The following is a 24,265-nucleotide window of genomic DNA, read 5'->3' as shown; positions in this document are numbered from 1 at the left end:
TTGCTCGAAATAACATCCTGGGACCAGATCCGAGAGGACGGGTAGCGCATTGGGCAACACGGGGCGTTCTCAGGTCACGAGACATCTAGAACCAACCTTGTAGCCTTGTTTGCACTTGGGGGCTATTTCCGTGACCTGCTTAGGGGTGCGAGGAGGAGCCTTGTTAGCAAACTGCATTTGTGTCTTCCTCCAAGGTAGCTCCGTTTCCCGGGCCTCCCTTTGCACACGCCGCCCACGACGGCCTGTTCTGCCGTCCCTCCCGATGGCCATCCTCAAACGCCACTGCGGGACGGCGGCTCTGATGCTCCTGTACCCCACGCCCTTGCCCGAAGTCGTTGAAACTTGCAACAGTTCACAGAGGTGCAAGAAGGGACCGAAAATGCCAGAAGGGAATCAAAAGACTCAGAGCCTCCAGAAAACCGTACCTAATATAACTCCGTTTTCATTGCATCCAGTTATAATAATACGCACGGTTGAGAACGCGCTTCTCATCGGTGGGGGTCTGCGTGTCGAGTTAAACTACTGGATCTTTAAGAATTTTTCAAGACACCCGTTGTTGATTTTCTTAAGCACTCGCCATTCCTACGAATATCCTGATTGAATACACTGCCAAGAGACAAAAACAAGACAAACCTAAAATAGAGGCTCTGGCAGGCATTCTGGGCAGCGTGTCCTGGCGAGAAGTGAGAGCCCCGTTCACGGAGGTTACTTGAACTGAGTCAGCAGGAGTTTCTCATGCCGGCTGTGACTCAGCCACAGTTCTCCTTGGCTCTGAGAGAGAACACCGGTGGGCATGGAATTGAACGAAGGATCCTTTGATTCGGATCCCAGGCTGGGAAAGGGAAGGCAGTCAGGAGAGCTGCAAACCCACCGTCTGGCAGGAAGTACCCGGTGGGGGTTTCTGTTACTCCGGGGTTCTCCTGCTCACACCGGGGGTACAAAACTCAATTGTGTTGTGCACCACGGGGAGAATGGCCCGCGCAGCCCGCACCAGGCTGCGTGCCGTCAGTTGCTGATAAGCACTTGCAAACTTGCAAAAAGAGAACACCGCCGTGGCCACCAGAGGTGCCCTGAGGTCACCGGCAGTCCCCCCCCCCCACCCAGGGCTGTGTGGGACAGGTAGCGACGAGAGCCCGTGGAAAAGAGAGACCTCTCTCCCTTGTCAACCACGCCATTTCCGAATGTACTTGGCCGCAGATCCCTTGCTTTATTTTCCTACAACTGTTATTACATCCTTCGAACTCGAGTCCCAGGGTACACGCAGTACTGCCCGCTCCGTGCCCTTAGAATCCCAACGCGAGAGTCAAGTTCTCATTCAGAAGGAGCCCCGAGCCCGGGGTTTGCCTGGGACTTTTCGAATTAAATGTAATGGAAGTCCTTCACAAAAGAAAGCACCGAAGATTTGAGGTTAATTTTTACAGAGGGTGACGATAGCCCTTAGAAATGCCAACATCCCCCCGCACGTGTTTTGGGGCTTCCGAAATGGGGCCAGGCCAGAGAGCCTTGTGTCACACGCTGACCACAGCAGCTGCTGCTCTGTTCCTCCGGGAAGCAGGTGCCAGCCCGCAGGCTCCGTGCCACAAGCACCCCATCCTGCCCATCTCTGTGCAGACGCAGCTCTGGGGGCATCTCTGGGAGGTCTACGTGCTGGTCACCAACTCCCCACATCCCACGGAGAGTGGCCATTTGGTTGTCCCCGACATCCCTCCCACCCCCAAATGATCAGTTGCACAGGCGCAACACTCAATTCTATCCAGTCAGGCTGGAGAGGTGCTGCCTTGGGGACATTTCCGGGCACGAGTTATGGCTTCGGCGGGTTCCCTGGAAAAGAACTCAGGGAGGGAGGCTCGTGTGTAGGTGATTTATCGAGGAGCGTTCTTGGGAACAGCAACTACGAGAAAGTGAGGGAGTCAGAACTGGCCCCGGGGAGTTCGGCCGGGGTGCAATCCTCACACAGACCTCAGGCAACCCCAGGGGCGCTGTGTGACTGAGGTGAGCCCTCGGAGGCCACCCGGTCACTGCTGTGGGCTGTCCCCGGGGAGCGGGCGCCACCGGCTTCGTGACCCCTTTCTGGGCGGTGAGCCACAGGCAGCACAGAAGGAGAGCCTCGGTCACACGGGGTCGTCGGGACGCCCACGACCGTCTACGACACTGTGCCCGGCACGGCTCAGATCACTAGCTCATGTAGTAACCCACCCACCCGGGAGCCGGGACTCCCGTGTTCTCCGGCTTATCTCCCTCCTGGGGAAAATGCCCCAAGAAAATCGGCGGGAGGTGCCGTAGTCCAGACACTGCGACTTGCCTCCCAGCCACAACCGATACTTAAATCTCCCTCCTCCACGAGCCATCCGAGACCCCCCGCCCCCGCTCCCGGCTACCACCTCTGCCAGTCCGAGGGCCAGGCGCCGTGCAGTGACCCAGACCCGCTTCCCTGAGGGTTTGAGCTTCTCCCGCCAAGACCTGCTGGGGCCACGGGTGCCACGTCTGTCTACCTGCCATCAAAGTTAGGTGAGGCAGCACCCAGTGGCGCCCCAGGGGATGCCCCGGGTACATACCTGGTTTCTGCCCGCCTCCACACGTGAAGCAGCCTACCTCCTGATGGTCAGGGCCAGCGACCCTGCCGGGGTGCTATGACCCCGGGTGGACACCTCTCCTCTGGGAATACGATGCCCAGAACCACACAACCTGAAGGTGCTGGGAACAGAAACCCAGACTACTCCCCAGGTGGGCCACGGGACTCATGGCGAACAGGTGCGTGCTTGCTATCCCCCTTGGTTCCCAGACACGTGCTCCAACCGCCGGGGACCCAGCGCCGCGCACCGATTATGCGTCCTGGAGGGTGGCGCCCCATCCCTGCAGGGCGTCATGTCCGAGCTGGTACCCCTGCTGGGCCTTCCCGAGCCTTGGTGACGGTTCCATCGGGCCATCTGCTCCCGGTGATGCGGCGAGTGCCAAGCCTTGCCACGCTTGTGTGCCCACCGCCAAGGCACCTCGCCTGTTGTCAAGAGGGCCCCTCGGTCTGAGACTTTTCGGTAAGGCATCCGAAGCTGAGGCTTCACAGACGAGGAAGTCAAACCTTTAACTAGAATAGAAGTCCATTTCAGTCAAGATGAGTTTGTCCCCTTCGAGGGTGGAAGGGATCCAACGTAATGAACTCGCCACCAAGCGGCAGGTTCGTCCGAGGGATACGCCGTGTGCAAGCATCAGGCAGGTTTCTGCGGCGACAGAAGCCGTGTCAGCCTTGGTTGGTGGCGGCTGATTCCATCAGGCTCATGCGTGACCTGTGCCTGACCCCCGTCACTGGTCTGGCGGCCAGGAGGACGGGAGAGGCAAGCTGCCCTGCACTCTCTCCCCTGGTTCCTCTGTTCTACTGTGTCACTGGTAACGCTTCTCCCAACTGCACTGCCACAGACCCGCAAGGGCCAGTCCCACGGGTGGGTCCTCATGGCCAGCTGGGGGCCAGGGGGTCTCTGCCCCGAACGGTGTTGTGAATCAGCTTCTCAGGACGGCTCCTCGTGCGAATTCTTTCCGAGTGAGTTCCGTGGGAGGGAGATTCCGAAACCGAGTTTTGTGCGCAAGAGGTTTATCGGGGAGCGCTCCCAAGTACGCAACCCGCGGAGGAGAGAGGAAAACAAGACCAGGCGGGGTGGGAAGCACAGATGCCAGTCTATCCCCTGGGCCAGTCACTGCGGAGGGGACGTCCCAGGGCTCGGACCCAGGGAGGGGCAGGCTGTCGAGAAACGGGCCCCCCTCGGACAAGTGCGATCCCTGGGGAGGGCCTGGGCGGTGAGACCTCACCGGTCAACACTCCGGGCAGCTGGAAAGTGAGGTTCCCCTCCTGAAAAGAAGTGCCCGGGTGCACACCCCAGGGTCCGCGGCACACCCCTCACGCTTGAGGGGGAGGTGCCGCGGAACAACGTCCCCCTCTCCCTCTGGAAGTTGCCCTGTCTGGATGTGGTGCCTGGAAGGACCAGAGCCACGCCGGCCCCGAGGGAGGCCGCTGACGGCCAAGACAGAGACAGAGAGAAGCGCGTCCTGTGGTTCCGTGGAGGGGCCGCAGCTGCGTTCCTGGAGCTGGGACAGACCAGCTCGACTCGGTTTTCTCTTCCTCGAGGAGACCAGCGTTCTGACTGCCATCGACTTTCCAAACTGAAAATATAGAAAGGGCAAGTGACACCTGGAGAAAATGGAAGACAGAATCAGCCAGGTTGATGGAATTTATTTTCTGACCATGGTCTTGCACTTACAAAAAAAAAAAAAAAAAAAAAACAACTCAGGTCATGATCTCACCGTTTGTGGGTTCGACCCCGCATCGGGCTCTGTGCTGACAGCTCGGAGCCTGGAGCCTGCTTCGGAGTCTGTGTCTCCCTCTCTCTCTGCCCCTCGCCCCCTCTCAACAACAAACACTAAAAAATAAAAAAATAAAAATTAGGTGCGAAATGAAACGGGAATAGTGCTGCTGAAATATATTGATGTCGGTGTCTTGCCCTCATCGGTTTGTACTGACAGGTCCTTTCTCTGGTGGAGGCATTCATTTGCTTCAAGGATAGTCAGGTCTGCCACTAGACAAATAGGAAGAACGGTTCAATCTTACGCTCGGCATCCAGAAAAGGATTTGCAGCAAAGCACTCGTTTTGTAAGCCAAGGATGCTCTTTTTTTTTCTTTTAAGTTTCCGTTGAGAGTCTGACCTTGGCAACGCACCCTTCGGGTTTAGCATTAGCCAGGGCTGGAGAGAACAGGATATAAAGCAACCTCCATCGTTCCAGGTTCCTGTAAAGACAGAGAGAGAGAGAAAGAGAGGGAGGACGTGGGCAGAGAGGCAAATGAGTCCCATCATTCTCCCCAGGCCCTCAGGGACACGAGGAGGCAGGCTAGGTGGTGGAAAGAGAAAGCGTGGACGCAGGACACGTCCCCCACTTAGAACCCCAGCGCTGTGCACCAGTGAAGCAGTGAAACAGAGTCGCTTTGGTGAATGATGATGCAGAGATGAACCAGCCTGATGCAGTGTCCCTGTGTGTCCCCAAGGTGCCCAGAGGTTCCCGTGTGTCCTGGAGAAGGGATGCAGTCAAGCACAGTGGACCCCAGAGACCAGCCAGCGATGTTCTGGGATGTCAGGGCCTGGGGAGAGGGGGAGGGGGCAGCACAAAAGGCTGGAACCGAGGACAGCAGCGGGAGGTGTGGACACACCCCCAGGAAGCCAGACGGGACCAGCGTCCACAGACAAGCCACATGAGAAGGAGAAACCAGGCGGGACTTCAAGGGCACCAGATCCAATGCCCTGTCTCCTTTAGCAGGAGCCCTCAAAAATGTACCTGCCTCGCTGTCGTATCGGAGAGAAGCAGGGAAAAGAGCAGAAATCCAGAAGCACTTTCTCAAAAAGACCTTCGTCAACACGGCCTAGCTTATCTAACGGGATGCTGACATTGTGAACTTGCATCGTAATGTGCCAGTGCGGTAGGCTTTGTCAGCACATCCTGCTCGCGTCCCCTCCTGCGGTGCGGGGGCGGGGCTCACTGTGAGCACACGTGGAGGGGGCAGGAAGCGTCCGCGGCGCTCAGCGGGGCGGGCATGTCCTCGGATTTACGCCCCAGCCCCCTCCAAGGCCAGGAGGGGTAGCTGGAGCAGAGCTCCCCCAAGGGGCTGAGCTCTAGGACCCACGAAGTTTAAGGCGTTGGCAGCACACGGTCCCCTGGCGCCTGCCTTTCCCACCTTCCTGGATCACTTCTCAAATAAACTACCTGCTCTCCCCTCCTTGCTTCTGAGTTTTCTTCTGGGCAACCTGAGCACGATGATTAACACCCATCTCCCCGGGGCACCTCGGAGGCTCTGTCGGTTAAGTGTCCAACCCTTGATTTCGGCTCAGGTCACGATCCTAGGATGTGGGATCGAGCCCCGCGTCAGGCTCCATGCCGACTTTTCTTTCTCTTCCTTGGGATTCTCTCTCTCCTCTCTCTGCCCCTCCCCTAGTCTCCCTCTCAAAATAAATAAATAAACTTTAAAAAGAACCCATCTCCCCTTTACCCACTGAGGTAGGATCCCATAAGGACCTCCCAATAGGTTACTAAAAAAATAAGCTATATTGGCTTTGCACATCCAAGACAACAAAGGCAAGTTTTCATGGTACTTTAATAATGGCCACACACAAAGCAACTTTATGTATTCTGGAAGCATCGTTTGTTTAGGGAACAAATGTTGATTTAGTCACAATTAGATACAAGGAATGACGTCTGCCAGCTTGGCGTGCTTTTTGGCAACATGAGATGGGGACACACAAAACTCCCCCAACCACATTCAGGGTGACCCCAGTCTTCTTCCCCATCCCTGGCTTTTGCACGGGATGAGAGCTCACCTCTTCTTCCCCTGCTCGCTTCTGGGAAAGACACCTACAGGATGTTTCATCTTAAGACCTCAAAACAAAGTAAAGAAGAAAAGTAAGAGTATCTAAGGCCATGAGTTGATAACATAATCTCACAGTATATAGTCATTTATCAGAACTTTCCCTTGTGACAAGGTCTCTGTGATGGATGGACGGACAGATGGATGGATGGATGGATGGATGGGTGGGTGGATGGATGGTTGGGTGGGTGGGTGGGTGGGTGGATGGTGGATGGACAGGTAGACGGATGGATGGATGGATGGACAAGTGGATGGGTGGATGGATGGATGGATGGGTGGGTGGATGGACGGATGGACAGGTGGACAGATGGACGGATGGATGGACAAGTGGATGGGTGGATGGATGGGTGGGTGGTGGATGGGTGGGTGGATGGGGGATGGATGGATGGATATGTGGATGGATGGACAAGTGGATGGATGGATGGACAGGTGGATGGGTGGGTGGATGGACAGGTGGATGGGTGGACGGATGGGTGGATGGATGGATGGACAAACAGATGGGTGGGTGGGTGGATGGCGGATGGATGGATGGATAGATGGATGGATGGATGGACGGGCAAGTGGATGGGTGGGTGGATGGATGGATGGATGGGTCGATGAATGAATGTGCCCTATGCCACTAACGGGTCATGCTGTCACCCCAGACCCAGCTCATCACCACACAGTAAAGCATCCACTCCCCCCATGCGCAGGGCCCACGTGTGTCACCGGGAGCTGGCTCGTGGACTGTGGGGGTTGACAGGGACTGGATGGCCAGTCCAGAGCACCTGGGCTCCTCCTAGTCCTTTGCTTACCTTGGCCCCTCGTGTGGTACAAGGCTCTCTTTCTCATGCCTCCCCAAGCCAGCCTTGCATTGTCTGTCCACTCCCTTCAGGGAGAAACCCCCGGGGGACCATCAGCCTGGTTTCCAGCTTGCATTTCTGTCTCTGGGCCTCATGCCTTTTCTCCCCTGTCTGGTCCACCACAACCCCCCAGCACATGGCCCAAGGCTCTGCTGACCTGCTGACCTGCAGACTTGTGTAGCTCAGAGTGGCCACCTCCGTGGTGTTTCTTCGGTCACCCTGTCTTCTGTGAGGATGGCCCCTCTCAGCCTTCAGCTTCATTTTGTTTCAATGTGTGCCCTTTTGATAATGATAAGATCCCATGCCCTTTTTAAATTACTTTTGAAATTTTAAAATGAATCAAATACCATGATTGAAAACAGACTAACTCATGTCTGTGTCAAACTGTGGACAGAGGGCAGGGCAGGCTTGTGACAGAGCCACCACCGTAGGGCCGAATGTTGGTTTGGGTGCGGGGAGATGGGTGTGTGCTGTGGAACTATTTCAACTTTTGGCATATTTGAAAATGTGTATAATAAAAGGTAGGGGGGAAATTTGAGCAGCAGCTCTCTTCAAATGTGTTTTGTGAAGCGACACACGGCACCTGCTTTGCTCACGGAGGGAGGTGAGCTTCAGGGAGGTGGGGTCATGGGTGCCCACCTGGCGGGAGCTGTCGCCGTTCTTTCTCTGCTGACCCTCGGACTGAGCACAGCTGTGCCTGTGACAGCCGCTCACGCCCAACCCGACGGTCTCCTCGGCGCTCCAGCTCTGGTGCTCGACTCCACACCACTGTGTTCACCAGCCCACCCTTTCCAACCCTCCCGGATCACACACCAGTCCCCAGGGGAGAAGCCAAGGGCTGTCCCTCCATGGGACACCTTCCAAATCCGTTTCCCATCTGGCGGCGTCTGGAAGAGGCCAAGTCAATTCCAACATCTCATCTCCAAGGAAAGGTTGGTTCCTATGTGACGAACTTGTTTAGGCAAGAAATCCGGTCCCATCTGTGCCTGGGTTGATATCGATAGATGAGAAAAATGTCCACACAAGTAAATCTGAGCATTGTTTAAACAGTTCCTTCTGCACGAGGAGCGTGGAGACTCGTGACGGATGTGGACAAGGTGGGGACAGAGGCCTGCCGTTGACACAGAAGCATCCTCGAAACCTTGGGGCTGGTTCTGGAAGGGTCCCTCCTGAGGGAAAGGGAGCCCCAAGGCATTGCAAGAAGTGACTGTGCTCTGGAAGCCTCTGGAAGCTGGCAGCTCCGAAAAACTAACGACTTCAGCAACGACCCCAAGCCAGGGTCCTAAACGACGGTGTTAAACGTCCACCCGCACACTCGCAGGTTATAAGTGAGTAGGAGCAGAGGGGGGAATGATCAAGAAAGGGGGCGTCGGGCCCACCAGGAATGTGAACAGTATAGTGATTATGAGGCCGGAGCCCCACATGGTTCTAAAGAGCCAAGTGGGTTTGTATTACATTAACACTTAACTCTGTGGCCAAAGGGAGCCGTTAAGGATTTTTGAACCGAGTGATGCCGGAACCTGGGAGGAAAGACTTCGCAAGGAGGGAGGGAAGACAGGGCCTAGGGATTCTCCCCGGCCAGCCAGCACGGTGGCCCCTGGGGCTCTCTGCCCTGGCCGGACCGGTGGACACCCATGACAGGAGTCATGATGGCATCTGGCCCGGATGTGCTCGCCCAGGGACACACGTAGAACCAGAGACCCAGGAACCACAGGAGAGTCAACAGGGCCTAACTCTGAAGACAGATCACAAATCCCCTGTGGGCCGTGAGGCAAGCACACTGCTCCGTAACTCCGGTGTGATGTCATCCAAGCAGGTGGTGGAGAAAAACCTTCTGGAATCACCGAAGCTCCAAGATCTAACAGCTGCAGCCCCACAGGCCCACCAGCGGCGTGCAGCGGCATGTGTGAGCCCCACGTGCACGGCTCCCAGTGAGCCCTCCCGCCCCCAGAAAAAGATTCAGGATGGCTTACACGCAGCATCTCCGGCGAGAATAAAATACAAATAAACAACGGAAGCACAGCCCGAGGGAATCGAGGGCAGGGGGCAGAGACGGGAGGAACAAAAAGCCGGGCTCTCCGTAAGCGTCAGAAACACTGAGACACTTGTTCCAGGTTCGGTTTCCAGGGAAGTGAGCCCAGGTGCCCCCATCATTCTATACCTGAGAACCACGTCTTAGGTACCTGGGGAGGGAACCGGGAGTTTACCCGGCGATGGATGTCAACATGGGATTGGGACGTCTGAAATGAATCTAGAAGTTCGTGTTCACGTGCGCTTTTGTTTTCTAGTTAGAGAATCTAAACGTTCATCAGAGAGACTATCAAAACCCTCTCCCTTCGAGTACCATTCCTAACCTTTGCGGAAAGCATGGGAAAATGGAACCATGACCAGGTATAAAATTCGTAACAGCTCCTAAATACGTATGAAGGGTCAGCATCGGGGCTGAGCACGCCCTGTAGACAAGTCTCATCGGAGGCCCGTGGGCAGGTACCGTGGCCACCGCCATTTCGCAGGTGTGGAAGCAACGCTTTGGACGTTAATCCCCCCAAGGTAAAGCTGTCGTTCAACGGCGATATTCGTCCCCAGGCAGTCTGTACAGCGGGAGGTGCAGCCGCCAAACGCCCCTCTCAGCCCCACGGGGAGAGGGGGTTCCCAGATCTTCCCCATGGCTTCTGGCCACGGGAGCCGTGGGGACACGCCCCTCTTTCCTTATTCTGAAACCAACGGGCAAAGTGAGCCGTGGTCAAGGACAATCTTCCTCCTACGTTCTGGCCTGTGTCGTATCTGCACGATCCTTTGAAAGAAATGCACTTGATTCTGTCATTTGATAGCAGCTGGCATATTTGTGACACTTCTCGAGAATCATCTTCAGAGAAGGGCTCGTTCCCAGAACAGCTCATTCAAGGAAATACTCCAGTTGCAGCTCTGCCCTTCACTGCTGCTGAGCGAGCTGCTTGGGTTCTTTGTCCTATTTCCCCCTCCTCCCCCTCCCCTCCCCCTCCCCCTCCTTCTTCCCCTCCTCCTCTCCTTCCTCCTCTTCCTCTCTTTCTTCCTAGCCTTCTTTCCTCACCCCCTCCCCCTCTCCCTCCTCCTCCCCTTCCCATCCCTCCTCCTCCTTTCCCTCCTCTTCCGCTCTTCCCCTCCTCCTCCTCCTCCCCCTCTTCCCCCTCCTCTCCTTCCTCCTCTTCCTCCTTTTCTTCTTGGCCTTCTCTTTCCTCACCCCCTCCCCCTCTCCCTCCTCCTCCCCCTCCCCTTCCCCCTCCCCTTCCTTCTTCCCCTCCTCCTCTCCTTCCTTCTCTTCCTCCTTTTCTTCTTGGCCTTCTCTTTCCTCACCCCCTCCCCCTCTCCCTCGTCCTCCCCCTCCCCTTCCTCCTCCTCCCCCTTCCTCCTTTTCTTCTGGCCTTCTCTTTCCTCACCCCCTCCTCCTCCTCCTCCCCCTCTTCTTCTCCCCCCTCCTCCTTCTTCTCCTTTTTCTTCTTCTCCTCCTCTTTCTTCTTCTTCCAATGCTACATGTGTATATTTTACACAGGTAAAAGTAAAAGAAATCAACTCACACCAAACTGTTTTTTCTTACTTGTAGCAAGAATTGCTGTCAAACTCCACTCATTGGGCCTGAGGCCCCTTGTGGGGTTAGCAGAAGTCTCGCCCCTCCTGTAGCGCACTACCTGCCCTGTGAGTTCATCGGCCAGCCAGCGGCCTCAGCCCCAAGCTCTAACAATGTGCAGCGAACTATTTTCCACAGTGGGAAGATAAATATAGACTCTTTTAATAAAAAAAAAAGAACACGTAAGAATCCTACAAAAAAAAGAAGGTCACATTATGTAGCTCATTATAAATATAACCTTTGAAGAGTATCAGGTATATACTGGATACATAAGCTTAGGAAGTGTCTTAATATAATACCCACAGTAATAAGTAGAACGGCATATAAATTTTGAAAAAAATAAATTTGATATTGAATCATACTTCTAAAAAATATGCAATATTATAGGGAGTCGACCATCTATCGGGAGTCTATATATAGGGAGTCTACCTTATTAGTTCAAACGAACAGTGTGCCCCGTCAGTCCATAAATACATAAACCCATTAAAAAGGCTGCAGGTGTCCCCACAGGGGCTCAGGACACATCAGTGAGCACGCCGCTGCCCTGCGGGGATTGTGTCCTCTCTGTGGCAAGGGACAAGGGGAAACAGGTGATAAACAATAACCATAATCTAGACACAAATCACATGCTATTCACCTCAGTTGTGGCCGCACGACAAACACCTGAAAACTTGGTGGATTAAAAGAAAAAAGGCCATATTATCCCCTCCGGTGATTCAGTGGGTCACCCGGCTCAGCTGGGCAGTTCTCCAGGCACCGTGGGGGGCCACCGGCGTGGGTGTCTGACGGGGCCCGCTCCCACGGCCGCTGTGATGCGGGCTGCCGAGGGGAGGCACGCCTGTGGCCTTGGCGTGAGGCTGGAGCCCCCCCACGGAAAGGACGCTGGGCTCCGGGAAAGGTCGTTCCTCAGGCCGCTGGTCCTTGCGAGAACAAGCAGAAGCTGCCAGTCCTCCCCCAGGCTGAGTCCGGAAGCATCACGGCCTCACCTCTGCTGTCTTTTATCGGCCAAGGGAGCCACAGACCTGACGCAGATCCGGGGACGGAGAACCGGGAGCAGGGAGCCAGCTTTATAGGTTTGTCGAGAGGGAGCTGTTCCGGAGTTTGGGCAAAGGAGCGCGGTGCCGGAATCCAGGTGCGGTGGGAGGTGGGGGTGGGTGGGTCCTGGTGTATCCTGCGGTGGGGGTCTGGGGGGAGCTCGAAGGACTCAGGGGTCGCAGGGGTGAGGGGTGAGAGCAGAAGCCACGGGAAGCCGCCGTCGACGGGAAGGGGACACCGGAAGACAGAGCATGAGGGCAGGGCGGCAGGAGCCCCAGCGGTCAGCCTGGGCCACGTGGACAGACACCCAGGCAGAGAGCCGGACGTAAGCCGTTCGTCCAGCTCGGCAGGCCTGGGGCTGAGCTGGGGCTGTGCACCTGCTCTCTAATCCCCCTGGGCGTCAGGCGTCGTGCCACCCTCAGTGTGGGGGAGCCCGCGTGGAGGGCAGCTTTCTCTCTGGGACCTGGGCCCCCAAGATCCTTCTGGCCTGCACCCCCGCCCCCCCCCCCCCGCCAGCCACTGGTGACCAGGCCCAGACCCACTGGGTGCAGCATCTGTTCAGGTCCTCTGCCCATTCTTCAGCTGATTGTTTTGGTGTGAGTTGTGAGTTTGCTGTGAGTTATGTCTACCTTTATATATCTTGGATGCTAATCCCTCACGGAATAGGTCATTTGTTGCCTATGCCTTGGGAGCCACACCCACAGATATGACGCTGAAGCCAATGTCTAAGAGATTTTCGCCTATGTTTTTCTTTGAGGAACTTTATGGTTGCGGGTCTCCTATTTAGGTCCTCAGTGCATTTTGACTTTATTTCGGGGGAGGGTGTAGGAAAGTGGTCCAGTTCCACTACTTTGTACTTTGCACGTAACTGTCCAGCCTTCCCAACACCATTTGTGGAAGAGACAGCCTTTTCCACACTGGATATTCTTGCCTCCTTCGTCACAGATTAATCTCCCATAAGTGTGTGGGTTCATTTCTGGGCCCTCTGTTCTGTTCCATTGATTCGCGGCCTTATTTTTGTGCCAGTACCACACGGATTAGATTATTATAGCTTTGTAGCGTATCTCAAAGTCTGGGACTGTGACACGTCCAGCTTTGCTCTCTGTCAAGATGGCTCTGGCCGACGCAGGCCTACTTTTGCCTCCCCCCGAATTTAACTACTGAGAGCCCACGACCGAACGCTTTACTCCTACCAGAAACAGTTGAACGCATGTTTTTCATGGTCTGGGTATTATACACTGCATTCTCAAAATAAAATACGCTGGAGAAAAACGGGAAGAAAATCGTAAGGAGGAGAAAATACATTTACAGTACCGTCTCGCGTTGATCCAAAAGAATCTGTGTGTAAATCGGCCCACGCAGATGGGACCCCAGAGTCTGAGGGTCGGCTGTGTTCCAAGTGGCATGCATGCATCACATCTTGCCAAGAGCCCCACCAGCGGGCACGGGGAAGAATGAGCAGAACGCCACGTTTTTGCTATTCAAACACTCCCCCTTGACTTAAGTATCATGATGAGTAGCACGGAATGAGGCTTTTGCCCGTCACAAGTTCCTCCCAGAATAGAAACTGCCCACAGTGTTTTTCTTGGGAGGTACATTTGCATGGCAAGGCTCACGGCTGATATTTTGAAGCTAAGGCACCGTGTTATGTGAAGTTGGGCAGAAAAAGCAAGCTTCTACTTGCCGCCGTGCGTTTCTGCCCCACGGTCTGGCAGCTGGGCTAACTCCGCTCTGCTGGCCGATGCATCCGGCACTCGGATTCTTAGCTCCTGCATTCCTGACGTACCAGAAGCTCACACACTGGCCTGGTCTGTTTGACATTTTGGTCCAAAAGCTGACGCAAGTGGCCTAAATCCTTTCCTTATCCTTCTTGCCGGCAAAAGGCAAATGCTGGCAGGATTTTTTGGGTGCGGGTAAGGTTTCAAATGCCCCAATGTCTCCAGAGGGGCACCACTCCCCAGAGGAAACACAGCCAACCCCAAGTTAAGCAGCTGGCCCCCCCCCGTAAATGCAGGTTCTGGGTCTGGGTCCTAAAACACAACACCTGTTCTGAGCAGGCAGGTGCAATGGGGCCGCAGCTGTGGGTGCCGTTGGGCAGCCGGCCCCTACTGACAGACACAGGGGTCCTTGTCAGTCTGGCGCGTGGGGACAGGGTGATCAGCGAGCTTCGTTACAGCGCCCGCCGCTTCGGCAGAAAGACACCGCAGGCGCTAAGAGGGGAACATTCATTTGCCTGCGTCGGCCAGGCTCCCGGTGGGCTCTCCGCGGGGTTTCTATGGCAACGATGTTCACTGTAAGGACAAGCAGTTACCGCATCCCCGTCCCATGCCGGGAGACCACCTGCTCGCTTCGCTCTGGCATGGGGGGCCACGGCAGAGGAGGGCCCCACCCCCGGGATGAAATGGCTGAGTGTTTAGGCGCTTAGCACCCACGGCACCTTCCAGGGAGGAGCGTGCCGCCACACAGAAAGGCAGGCGGCGAAGGGCGCGGGCGAGAGGCCAGGGGGTGGGTGATGCCCAGATGGTCCGCTGGTCTCAGCAGCCAGACCAATTTTTTTTTTTCTTTTCTACCATTGTTGGAATCTTGGTCAGATTACTTTCTTCATGGACGTTTTCCCAAAGCATTTCTTTTATAACAGAACCTGGGAGCCTCTTCCGTCCGTGTCGCAGGCAAAAGCAGGGCAGTAGGGGCCAAGATCGTCGACCACAAGGCGCTGAGGTTATGAGCGGGTGATATCGGCATCTCGTCTGTCCTGATGGAGACACGGAAAACCCAGAGTGGCCTTGGGGTCAGAAAGACTCACGAGCCACAACCCTGTGAGAAATGATCCTGACGGTAGCCCCCAGGTTCGTGGCTGATGCAAAACACCAAAAAAAAAAAAAAACAAAAACAAAACAAAAGTCAAAATGTCAGAGGCTTCTCTCTGCCGCCTGGGACACCCCTCCCCCCCACGACACACGCCCACTCCTCTGGCTTCTATGTTGTCAGGGATGTGTCACCCGGAGCAGGGGACAGCACAGCCTGTCCATTCGATCTTTATTTTTGTTACTATTATTTATTAGTATGAACACCAGGAGGGCCCTGTCTTTTCAATTACGTTGCTCCCCTCCTCTGTGTATCTTTAATTCCATATAAGGAAATGAGACCTTTTATGAGGTGTTTAAGCCTCTATTTGACTTTACTTTGGCGAAGCCAAACCCAGGTGAAAGTCGGCGGTTCACCGCGCCAGAACCCCTGGGCTCCTGGGCCAGCACGGCGAGCCACCTCTGCAGAAGAACCCGTGGTTGGCCCTCTGGTGACACCAGGGAGCTACGACCAGGAGGAAGGCTGTATTTGTTTAATCTTCGAAGGTCAGGCAGTGCGTGCAAGGAGGCAGAGGTCAGGCTGACGTTTCTAGGGCTTCTCCTGACGGTTCTGAGCAAGCATGTTCCAGGAAGCCGGTTTGTTATTTTGGCCCTGCCTGCTTATCACGGTCCATTTGGGGGGTCGGGTTTCCTGCTGCTGGAGAGCCCTGACCGGTCCTGATATCTACACGAGTAGGCCTTCAAATATTGACTGAAAGTATAACGCGGGAACGTGGGGTTGAAAGGCATCTCATAACACTTCTGGGGACGACACGTTGAGGAGAATGTGGTCTGCATTCCCTGACAATTCTCTGACCCCACGCGGAGCAACCTGCCTGCCCTTTTCTTCCGTGCAAAATACTTAAAGTTCAACAGTCAGAAGAGACAGCAGCCGAAACGCTGCTCCGAGGCCCGTGAACTCTTAACACACTTTCAAGATCCTGATATGTCCTGTAACCACCAATCAAGTAAGAAATCACATTATTATTATTCTGCAAAAGATCCATTGAGAACCACCATTTATCCTGTATTATTTTTACAGAAATTCTTACATAAATGGGCCCCCGGGGGGCTCAGTTGGTCAAGTGTCCGACTTTGGATCAGGTCGTGATCTCACGGGTCGTGGGTTCGAGCCCTGCGTCGGGCTCTCTGCAGTGAGCACGGAGCCTGCTTTGGAGCCTCTGTGTCCCTCTCTCTGCCCCTCCCCCCACTCTTTTTCAAAAGCGGACAAACATTTAATTAAATAAAAGAAAAAGAAATGGGGGCACAGCCCCCAGGAGAGCCCTCCGTACAAACCGGTTCCCTTCTGCTTCCAGAAGCCAAACTAAGCCAAACAAAACTCTGGCCCACATGACGGGGAAATAGCAGAAAATTATTCACCTTCAGAATCACAGGTGACGTAAACCAACCAAAAAAAATTTTTAAAGAAACGCACTGTAAATACCGTGACGTCTTCAAACAACAAAGGCGTGATTCACTTCGCCTTTAAGACAAAAGTCCGAGCAGCACCGGACTGCCCTTTGCGAGAAACTGGCAGCAGAAACCACACTCAGGAAGACGCAAACCTCAGACCCAAGTTCACATGTGGCTTCTGATAGACCGGAGTCCCTGGTGCTGCCTCGTGCCGCGGTGGCCGGGAGGGGACAGGGGCCGAGAGCTCAGGGCCGCCCACCCGGTGCTCCCAGGGGTCCCCCTCGGGGCTCTAATGCGATTTCTGGATCTGAGCCTTCTGTGGGGTTTCCAGGGACTCCCGGCCCTTCTCAATCATCTTTACTCCTCGGGCAGGAGGCCCCAGACACAGGGCCCGGCCGGGCCTAGAAAGTGAACGCGTGCTTTTAAGAACATCGCTGTCCCCACAGGAACAAGCCTGTGGCTTCCTTCACCCCAGACCCCTTTGCTAGGAAGCGGCCGCAGACACTCGTGCTCTATCTCTGGAGCTCCTCCCAGAGCCCCGCTGGCCCTTCCCCGGGATGAGGGACACTCTGGGCCACCTGGCGGGAGCTGCCGAAGCAGCTCCCAGCCTGTCCCCTTGCACCTGCTTGACTTCGGACCCGCCTTCAGGCTGGGCAGCCCGGCTCAGACTGGCTCGCTCCCGAGCTCCCGCAGGGCCCCTGGGGTGACCCCGCGGCCGGGGAGGCGCACGGCAGCGCTGAGCCGAGCCACTTCCCCTTCCGAGAAGCCCGCTCTGACTTCCTCCCGGAGCGGTAGGGTGCCCTTTGAAAGGGGAGCAGGGGGGCCAGTCCTAGCCCGGGAGCGCCTGCCAGGCCCGGCAGGGCTCCGGGTCAAAGCAGGCATCGAGGCACAGGCTGGCATAACTGGACAGACAGGTTCTCCCAGCAGATCCCCGAAGCAAGACCTTTGCCAACTGAGATGGAAAAGAGACAGTGTGTTATTTATAGTGTGAGTGTGCACAGACACAGGGCACACATATAGAGGCATATGCGTGTATCTGCACATACGCGTGGGTATATGTACGTCTCACAATTTTTTTTAATGTTTCTTTATTTTTGAGAGACCGAGAGACATAGGGTGTGAGCAGAGGAGGGGCAGGGAGAGAGGGAGACAGAATGTGAAGCAGGCTCCAGGCTGACACGTGGGTTCCTGTCAAACCCACGAACTGCGAGATCGTGACCCGGGCGGAAGTTGTCCCGCCAGGCACACGGGCTCGTAACCACCGCCCGTGACCTGTGACAAAGCCCCCAGGCGCCCCGCGGGCACCCCCCAGGCCACACCCCCCTCCCTCCCCACGGACCTCCAGGCCGCGTGTCCTGACCACCGCTTGCCTACCTGTCCTCGTCGGATGGTTACCTGTGCACATTCCTACACAAAGGGATTCAGCTTTGCCTTCTCTGGCTCTGCCTGACGCGTCCACGAGACCCCACGTGAGATGCGCGCACGTGGCCACACACACACACGCGCGCGTGCCTTCACGTGGATGGAAGAACTAAGGCTCCCCTCCATTACGTCCGTGCTCTGCTCCTTTTAATGCTGTTAACGGGATAAGCAGTGGATGGTATAAATTACTATCACCATATTAAAACTCAGACTGTACGTGGGACCTCAGCCACGACCGCCGGAGGACAATTTCCCAACTGAGTACTAAGCCGCACCCAAAACCGCTGGATCCCCACGGGCGCCCCCGTCACTCCCTTGCACATTTCCCCCTGGGGGCCCCAGAGAAACGGTCTCCCTCACCTCCCGCCACCCCCTGGTTTCGTCAGGGCAGAGGCCAGCACTGGCGGTTCACCGCCACGGCCCGCCAGGGAGACCCCGCGGAGGCTTGGGCTGCCTTGTGTCCATTTGTGGGAGCCGACCCTAACAAATGGGGTCTGGTGGTCAGGCGTGGCCGTTGTTAGGAATTAAAACGTATACACTGACGGTTAAAAAAGTCATATTAAAATCCAAGTGATAAATACGCATAATCATCACCCGCTGTCTCACGAGCTGCTGTCACCTGGGGTCTTCAGGTCGTCCGTGTCTGCGGTATCCGTCCGGCAGAGATGGTCGCTGCCACACTCCTCTTCCCAGCTCGGGTTCGGCACCGTGCCGGGAGCTAGACCCGGGCCACGTGCGGGATTTTCTCCGCGGAAACCGGCGAACATCACAAACGAGGCACCTTCCCACCTACGCACGCGCACACATGCATGTACACGCGCATATACGTGCACACACAGGACCAGGACCCCACTGGCCACTGAAGATGAACACGTGGCACCCAAGCATTTTTCGAGGCGGTCTCCCTGACTTTAGACCTTGGGCGGTGCTCCAAGTTAGGCGTCTCGGCCACCACTTTAGAAAGGGGATGTGTGGGCCGGCCCAGAGCCCAGTCCAGGGCTGGGGGAGGCCAAGACGTGGCCGGGTCCACAGGAGGGCTGGTCCCAGCTCTGAGGGCCCCTGTGATGGGGCAGGAAGGCAGCCGTTCCCAACCCAGCTCCCCCGGGGTGGGCAGCAGGGCTGCAAGCCCCCTCCCCCTCCCGGCACCCCTTGCAACTCGTGATGTCTGCTTCGCCTGGAAATGAGGGTGCGTCTGCCCAGCCCCCCCACCCCCGGCACCCAACCCTGCTGGGCTCCTTCTTGGTCATACTGTCCTCTGGGGATGTCAGGCTCCAGGTAGCAAGGCGGTTCTCGTGCTTACTGGTGTCCCGATCTCTGTTTGGAAGTCGCGCTGTGGTACAACAGGGAGCGAGAAAATAGGACAGGTGGATGTTGAGTTATGTGACGACGGCCAATGAGTTGATCAATCACGTCTACGTGATGAAACCTTCAGAAGATCCCCTCAACCATAGGGTTCTGAGAGCTTCCACGCTGGCGAGCATATCGTGTGCTGGCAGGAAGTGTGCCCGAGAGGGCTGGGATGCCCCGCGCCACCCCCACCCTCACCCCTGCCACACCTCCCCTCCGTATGGCTGTTTGCAACTCGATCCTTTACCAGAAACCAGAAATAGTAAGGAAAGCAGTTCTGTGGCCTCTGTGACTTGATCTTGTGAACCACCGAACCCAGGGAAGCGTCTTGGGAGCCCCGAACCTGTGGTTGGCAGATCAGAAGAACGGTGGCCCCTGGGACTTGTGACCAGCATCGGCCGGGAGCACAGCCTTGCGGCGCTGAGCCCTTGACCTGCAAAGCCTGTGCTGACTCTTAATTTGTGTCGGAATTGAGCCGAATCACTGGACGCGCAGCTGGTGTTGGAGAACCGGGAATCGTGGTCCAGAACTAGGGCAGGGACAGACAGAGCCCTGGGTCTGCCGCCATTCAGTCAAGGGGGCCCCCGCTATCTCCGGCCTGACTTTGGAAGACAGCCCCCCAGCCCTCCCCACTGCCCAGCAGGCCCCAGAAACTTCCCCTCCCATCCATCACTACAGAGGGGCTCTGCAAGGTCCGGAAAGCCTCAGCCCACCCCTCCCTCCCCTCCCCTGTGTCCGGCCCACACCCCCAGGGTCCCAGGGGTCCCCAGGGTCCCCGCTCCGGCCTGCTCCCACGATGCCCGGGCCCCAGCCTTAGCGGGCCTCCTGCTGAGCCCCTCACGCGAGGAACATCCAGGGCCCGGGGCGGAAAGGCAGGACCCGCAAGGGAAGGTGAGGCCATCCCATGACCGGGGCCACTCTGGACCCACGGGACCCCAGCCGGCCCTGCCCCTGCGTGGGGACCCCAGTCGAGCATGCACTCAGAAGCAGTTGGCCCAAGGGAGCTGGGAGAGGACACATAAACGAAACAGAACAAAATAGTAAAGCCGATGGGGAGAGGCTGTGCTACCAGAGAGGCCCCTGACACTCCCCGCACGGAAAGCGTGCAGCAGGACGGGGGCTGCGGCTCTCAGCACCCAGGCCCGAGCTGCTGACTGCCGTCCGTACAGTGGCCATAAACTACACGTCTAAAGTGTGTTTTCTCCCCCACCAGGGAAGGCGGGCTGGAAGACGCGTTTTCCATCCAGAAAACGGGGACTTTCACAAACAGAACCAGGGCACAACAGTCCCTGGAAATCACAATCAGGTAGCATTTGAAGGTCTCAGCCACAGCTTGTTTTTGTCCCAAACGACACGGCTGTCCCTGCAGGTCTGTTCCTTTCAGTCCGGGCGCAAAACAAACGGTGCCATCAGCTGCTGACCGTTTTCTGCTGAGCGTTCTGTGTGCCGGGTCCAAATGGAGCGGCTGTCCCAGCCCGGGCCGGCTTCCCTCTTACCGGTTGCGGACAGCCGGGGACGTGCTCGGGGGCGCACTGACTTCGTCAAGGTTCCCGCAACCACGCAGCCTGAGAGACAAGCGTGCAGGCGACGCACCCCGAGGAGGGCTGAAGAAAGCCCAGAGCACCCCAGAGGGTTCCAGACGGGCTGGCGGGGGGAGCTTGCCCAGCTCGGGGGGGGCCGGGCAGGATCCCCGCTGCCTACACCCTCAGAAGCCAGACGCAGGGGGCGTGCTTTGGAATAAAGCAGGTCTGCAATGTGATGATCGGGGGCTCCACACTGAGCAGGGGTTCTCCAACTGAGGTCAGGCGACCCTCTGGGGTCACAATGCCGACGCCGTGCCCCTCCCCCGGGAGTCCCAAAGGGGAACTTTGGAAGGGGGCCACCTTCAGGCAATACCGCCCCCCCACCCCTCAGCTTTGTTACCCTTGTGTGCCCGAGATTACATAAGTTAGGGGCACTGGGTGGACCCCGGGGACACTAACGGCCTTTTTGTTAGTTTCCCAGTGATGCAACGTCACGTGCCTGGCACATAGTCGGTACTCAAGGTACTGGTTTTTGTTAATGTGACAAAGCATCACGTGCCTCTCCAAGCCCGTGGGATCCAGCCCTCTCCAGGACACAAGATTTCCAGGGAAATCTTCCTAAGTGAGCACCCTTGAGGCATCTGAATGGCCCAGCCCCGACGCTGCCCCCAGCTGAGCTGAGTGACCGAATGAAACCCAGCCTGCCCTTTGCCCCCAGGCCACCACCCAGGCGGTGTTTCGTGCTGGGACCCCAGGGGCCCCTCAGCAGCACGGGAGTTTGCTGGGGCCTCATCTGCGCACACCCCCTCCTCGCTCCAGCTGACGCAGCAGGAAAAGCATTTATGAAATGCCATTAGAGCATCTCAGGAAGGGCTGAGGACAGGACGGGACAGCTCTGGGCCCCGGCGAGGCAGGCAGCACGGGTGGGACTGTCCCTGCAGCCCCTCCACACCCCACTGAGAGGCTGGGGCAGAGCCTCCCATGTGGCACAGACGCCTTCAGAAGTCAGGACCACACTGCACCCTGGGCCTGTCCCTTCCCTGCAGGGCAGCTGGCGAGCTGGGCTGAGGACTCCCCTGGGGTCAGGGCTCCTGCAGTCGCGGGTCCTGAGCAAGGACAGCGTGCCGGAACAGAGCTGACGGCCCAGGGCGGGACAGGCATGGGTGGGGTGGGATTCGGCACGGGACCTGGCTCCTTCTCGGGTCCCATCTCATCCGTGCTGCGCCCCCTCCCCGCAGAGAAGTCAGCACCCCCTCCAGAGACACGACGTCCTGACCACATGCTGACCACAGTGGCTCTCACGTGGCGAGGGGCTGTACGAGCCCGGGTTCCTGCGGGGCTGAAGACCCCGGGAAGCAGCTGACACAGCCCGACCCCCTTCTCTGCAGAACAGGCTCCCTGCTTAGCACGGGGTCCCTGCTCCCTTTCCGGGGTAACAGGGGTGCTGACCTGCTCCCGGCCTCCCCCCACGCCCCACCCCTGAGCAGCGAGATCGTGTGGTTCTCCGTTTCTTTCAGCAACCCATCCAAGCCCGAGCCAGCCGCTGGGACCCGGGCAGAGTTCACACACACACACGTTCATGCACACACACACACACACACACACGCACACACACCTACACCCTTGCACACACACGCTGACACTTGTCCCGAGCCTGGGGCACACGGAGGCAGGGCTCCGTGGCTGTGCTCGCTGCTGGAAGCACCAACGTGCGCCAGGCGTGGGCGGCTCAGCGGCCCTCAGGTGGTCCCGGCCACTCAGGAGGACAGGCCACCGCTCACGTCTAGGAAAGGAGACACGGGCAGGGGCGGGGTCTCAGGAGTCGGGAGGGGCCACACCGCCGACTGTGGAAAGACCGCACGGTATGGGTGGCACCGGGCCCGAGGTCCCCCAGGCCGCAGTGTGGGTGCAGCCCCCCCGGGTCTCTCTGCTCTCTGCAGGCCGCCTGCCGGGAGCAGCCTTGGCCCGAAGCAAACCTGATAGACTTAGATTATGTTAACCGACAATTAAGTAAATTACATCAAAACAAAGGCCTGTCGGGGCGCCTGGGTGGCTCAGTCAGTTAAGCGCCCGATTCTCGGTTTCGGCTCAGGTCATGATCTCACGGTTGTGGGATTGAGCCTCGAGTCAGGGTCAGGGGGCTGTCAGCTCAGAGCCTGCTTGGGATTCTCTCTCTCCCTCTGTCTTTCTGCCCCTCCCCTGCTCATGCTCTCTCTCTGTCCCGACCCCGCGGGGGGTACCTGGTGAGGATCCCCGGGGCGGCACGTTCGCACAGTGGACACCGACAGATGCGACACTCAGGGCCTCTGTGTTTTCCTGGACAGCCCGTTGTTGAGGTTTCATCAGCATTTGCCTGCTTGGAAGGGCCCCTCCTGAGCAGGTTACCTGCCGGGGAACCTTCTGGAACACGTGATCTGACTCATTCAGACCCCAGGGAATCCTGCATCAGAGAACACAGACCTGAGTCAGGAGCTGCGGGCAGGCCACGGCAGCCTCCGCTGAGAGCGACCTCCAGTGGCCCTCCCCCCCCTTCGTCCCGGGCCCGCTTGCAGGATCCCCAAGGGGCACTGGCCTCCGTCCCACCCGCCCGCCTTCCCGCGGCCCCTCTGCGCCGTCTCACTCCGGCACGGCCCCCTCCGTGAGGGAGACGAACCCCACATCCGCAGAGGGAAGAACCAAGCCCGGAATCCCCCGAGTGGCAGGCCCCAAAGCGGCCAGCTGTCCCACGTCCTTCTGCGTTCCGGGGCGCGCAGCCCGGAGGCCGGGTGCCTGCCACAGCCCACAGTCCGCCTTCGGCGTGGGGAAGGGGCCTGCGCGGGGTCAGCGGGCGGCCACTCTCCTGCTGGCTCCTGGCCCCTCTCGGCCCTCTCGCCGCCCACGGTCCCGGGCGTCCACCCGAGTCTGAAAACTCAGGCTCGGTTTGTGCAGATCAAGGGCCTTCTCTTTTTTTTTTTTTTTTTTTTTTTTTTTTTGTTAATTTTTCAACGTTTATTTATTTTTTTGGGACAGAGAGAGACAGAGCATGAACGGGGGAGGGGCAGAGAAAGAGGGAGACACAGAATGGGAAACAGGCTCCAGGCTCTGAGCCATCAGCCCAGAGCCCGACGCGGGGCTCGAACCCACGGACCGCGAGATCGTGACCCGGCTGAAGTCGGACGCTTAACCGACTGCGCCACCCAGGCGCCCCAAGGGCCTTCTCTTTGAACGTATTTGTCCCCCATCCGAAAGTGCTGCTTTAAGATCATTTCCCGACTCATCCGTGACTTGTCTCGCGACCTCCCCGGGTTCCGTGTGAGCGAGCTCCTTCCGTGGACTAATTGTCTTTTTGTGCAAAAGATTGCAAAAGCGAAGAAACGGGAGGGTGAGGCGGCTGACTCGGGCAGGCACGCCTGGGCTTCCTTTCGACGTGACCGCAGGTACCACTTAGAGAAAAGAAGGCCTTTGGATTGGTTTGCCTGCGGGGGGAAAAAAAGGGGGGGGGATTTAAGTTTCTTGTGCTTCAGACTCGGTTCTTGCCTCTCTCTAGACGGGCGAGTGAGTCAGACGGGCACATTACTCAGATGGCGAACGCCCAAAACCGAGCTCTGCATCCAGCAACACAAGCTGTTGGGACCCCGTCATTATGCGCTGCGCACCCAAACAGGCCTGAACCCCATCACCCGCTCCCCGGGGCAGGCGCTGTTCCAGGGAGCCGGCCCGTCAGCACGTGAGCCGCCTCGCCCAGGCCCCCGGACAGTCGCCACCGCTGTGCACACAGCAGTAACCAAGTCGGCCTCCAGAAGGCACGGCGCTGGCCCGGGCTCTTTAGGGTGACCCGTTCTGCAGATGGGAAAACCAAG

General features: G+C 57.3%; 2 long non-coding RNA genes and 1 other non-coding gene across 4 annotated transcripts; all 3 read right to left on the bottom strand.

Moving 5' to 3' along the window:
- Positions 1-1,184: 1,184 nt before the first annotated feature.
- On the bottom strand, positions 1,185-4,331 carry LOC124527720 (uncharacterized). 2 transcript variants are annotated; one of them, XR_006965951.1, is made up of 2 exons: positions 4,291-4,331; positions 1,185-4,177 (listed from the first exon to the last, which is right to left on the bottom strand). It is a non-coding gene; the product is annotated as an uncharacterized LOC124527720 (long non-coding RNA). The 2 variants fall into 2 exon arrangements; XR_006965953.1 differs by having other exon boundaries at positions 1,185-4,149; positions 4,291-4,330.
- Positions 4,332-4,366: 35 nt separating this feature from the next.
- LOC124527716 (uncharacterized) lies at positions 4,367-5,420 on the bottom strand. The gene is made up of 3 exons (XR_006965948.1): positions 5,314-5,420; positions 4,508-4,771; positions 4,367-4,406 (listed from the first exon to the last, which is right to left on the bottom strand). It is a non-coding gene; the product is annotated as an uncharacterized LOC124527716 (long non-coding RNA).
- A 5,391-nt stretch (positions 5,421-10,811) lies between these two features.
- On the bottom strand, positions 10,812-10,965 carry LOC124505334 (small nucleolar RNA SNORA62/SNORA6 family). Its single transcript, XR_006960619.1, has one exon. It is a non-coding gene; the product is annotated as a small nucleolar RNA SNORA62/SNORA6 family (small nucleolar RNA).
- Positions 10,966-24,265: the final 13,300 nt, after the last annotated feature.

Source organism: Lynx rufus, unplaced genomic scaffold (assembly GCF_022079265.1).
Source record: "Lynx rufus isolate CCGP_SWC_20201006 ecotype Redwood Valley unplaced genomic scaffold, mLynRuf1.p SCAF_10, whole genome shotgun sequence".
In the NCBI taxonomy this organism is placed as follows: Eukaryota; Metazoa; Chordata; class Mammalia; order Carnivora; family Felidae; genus Lynx; species Lynx rufus.
The sequence above is the reverse complement of the archived record's forward strand: the minus strand, read 5'-3'. Positions and strand labels throughout refer to the sequence as shown.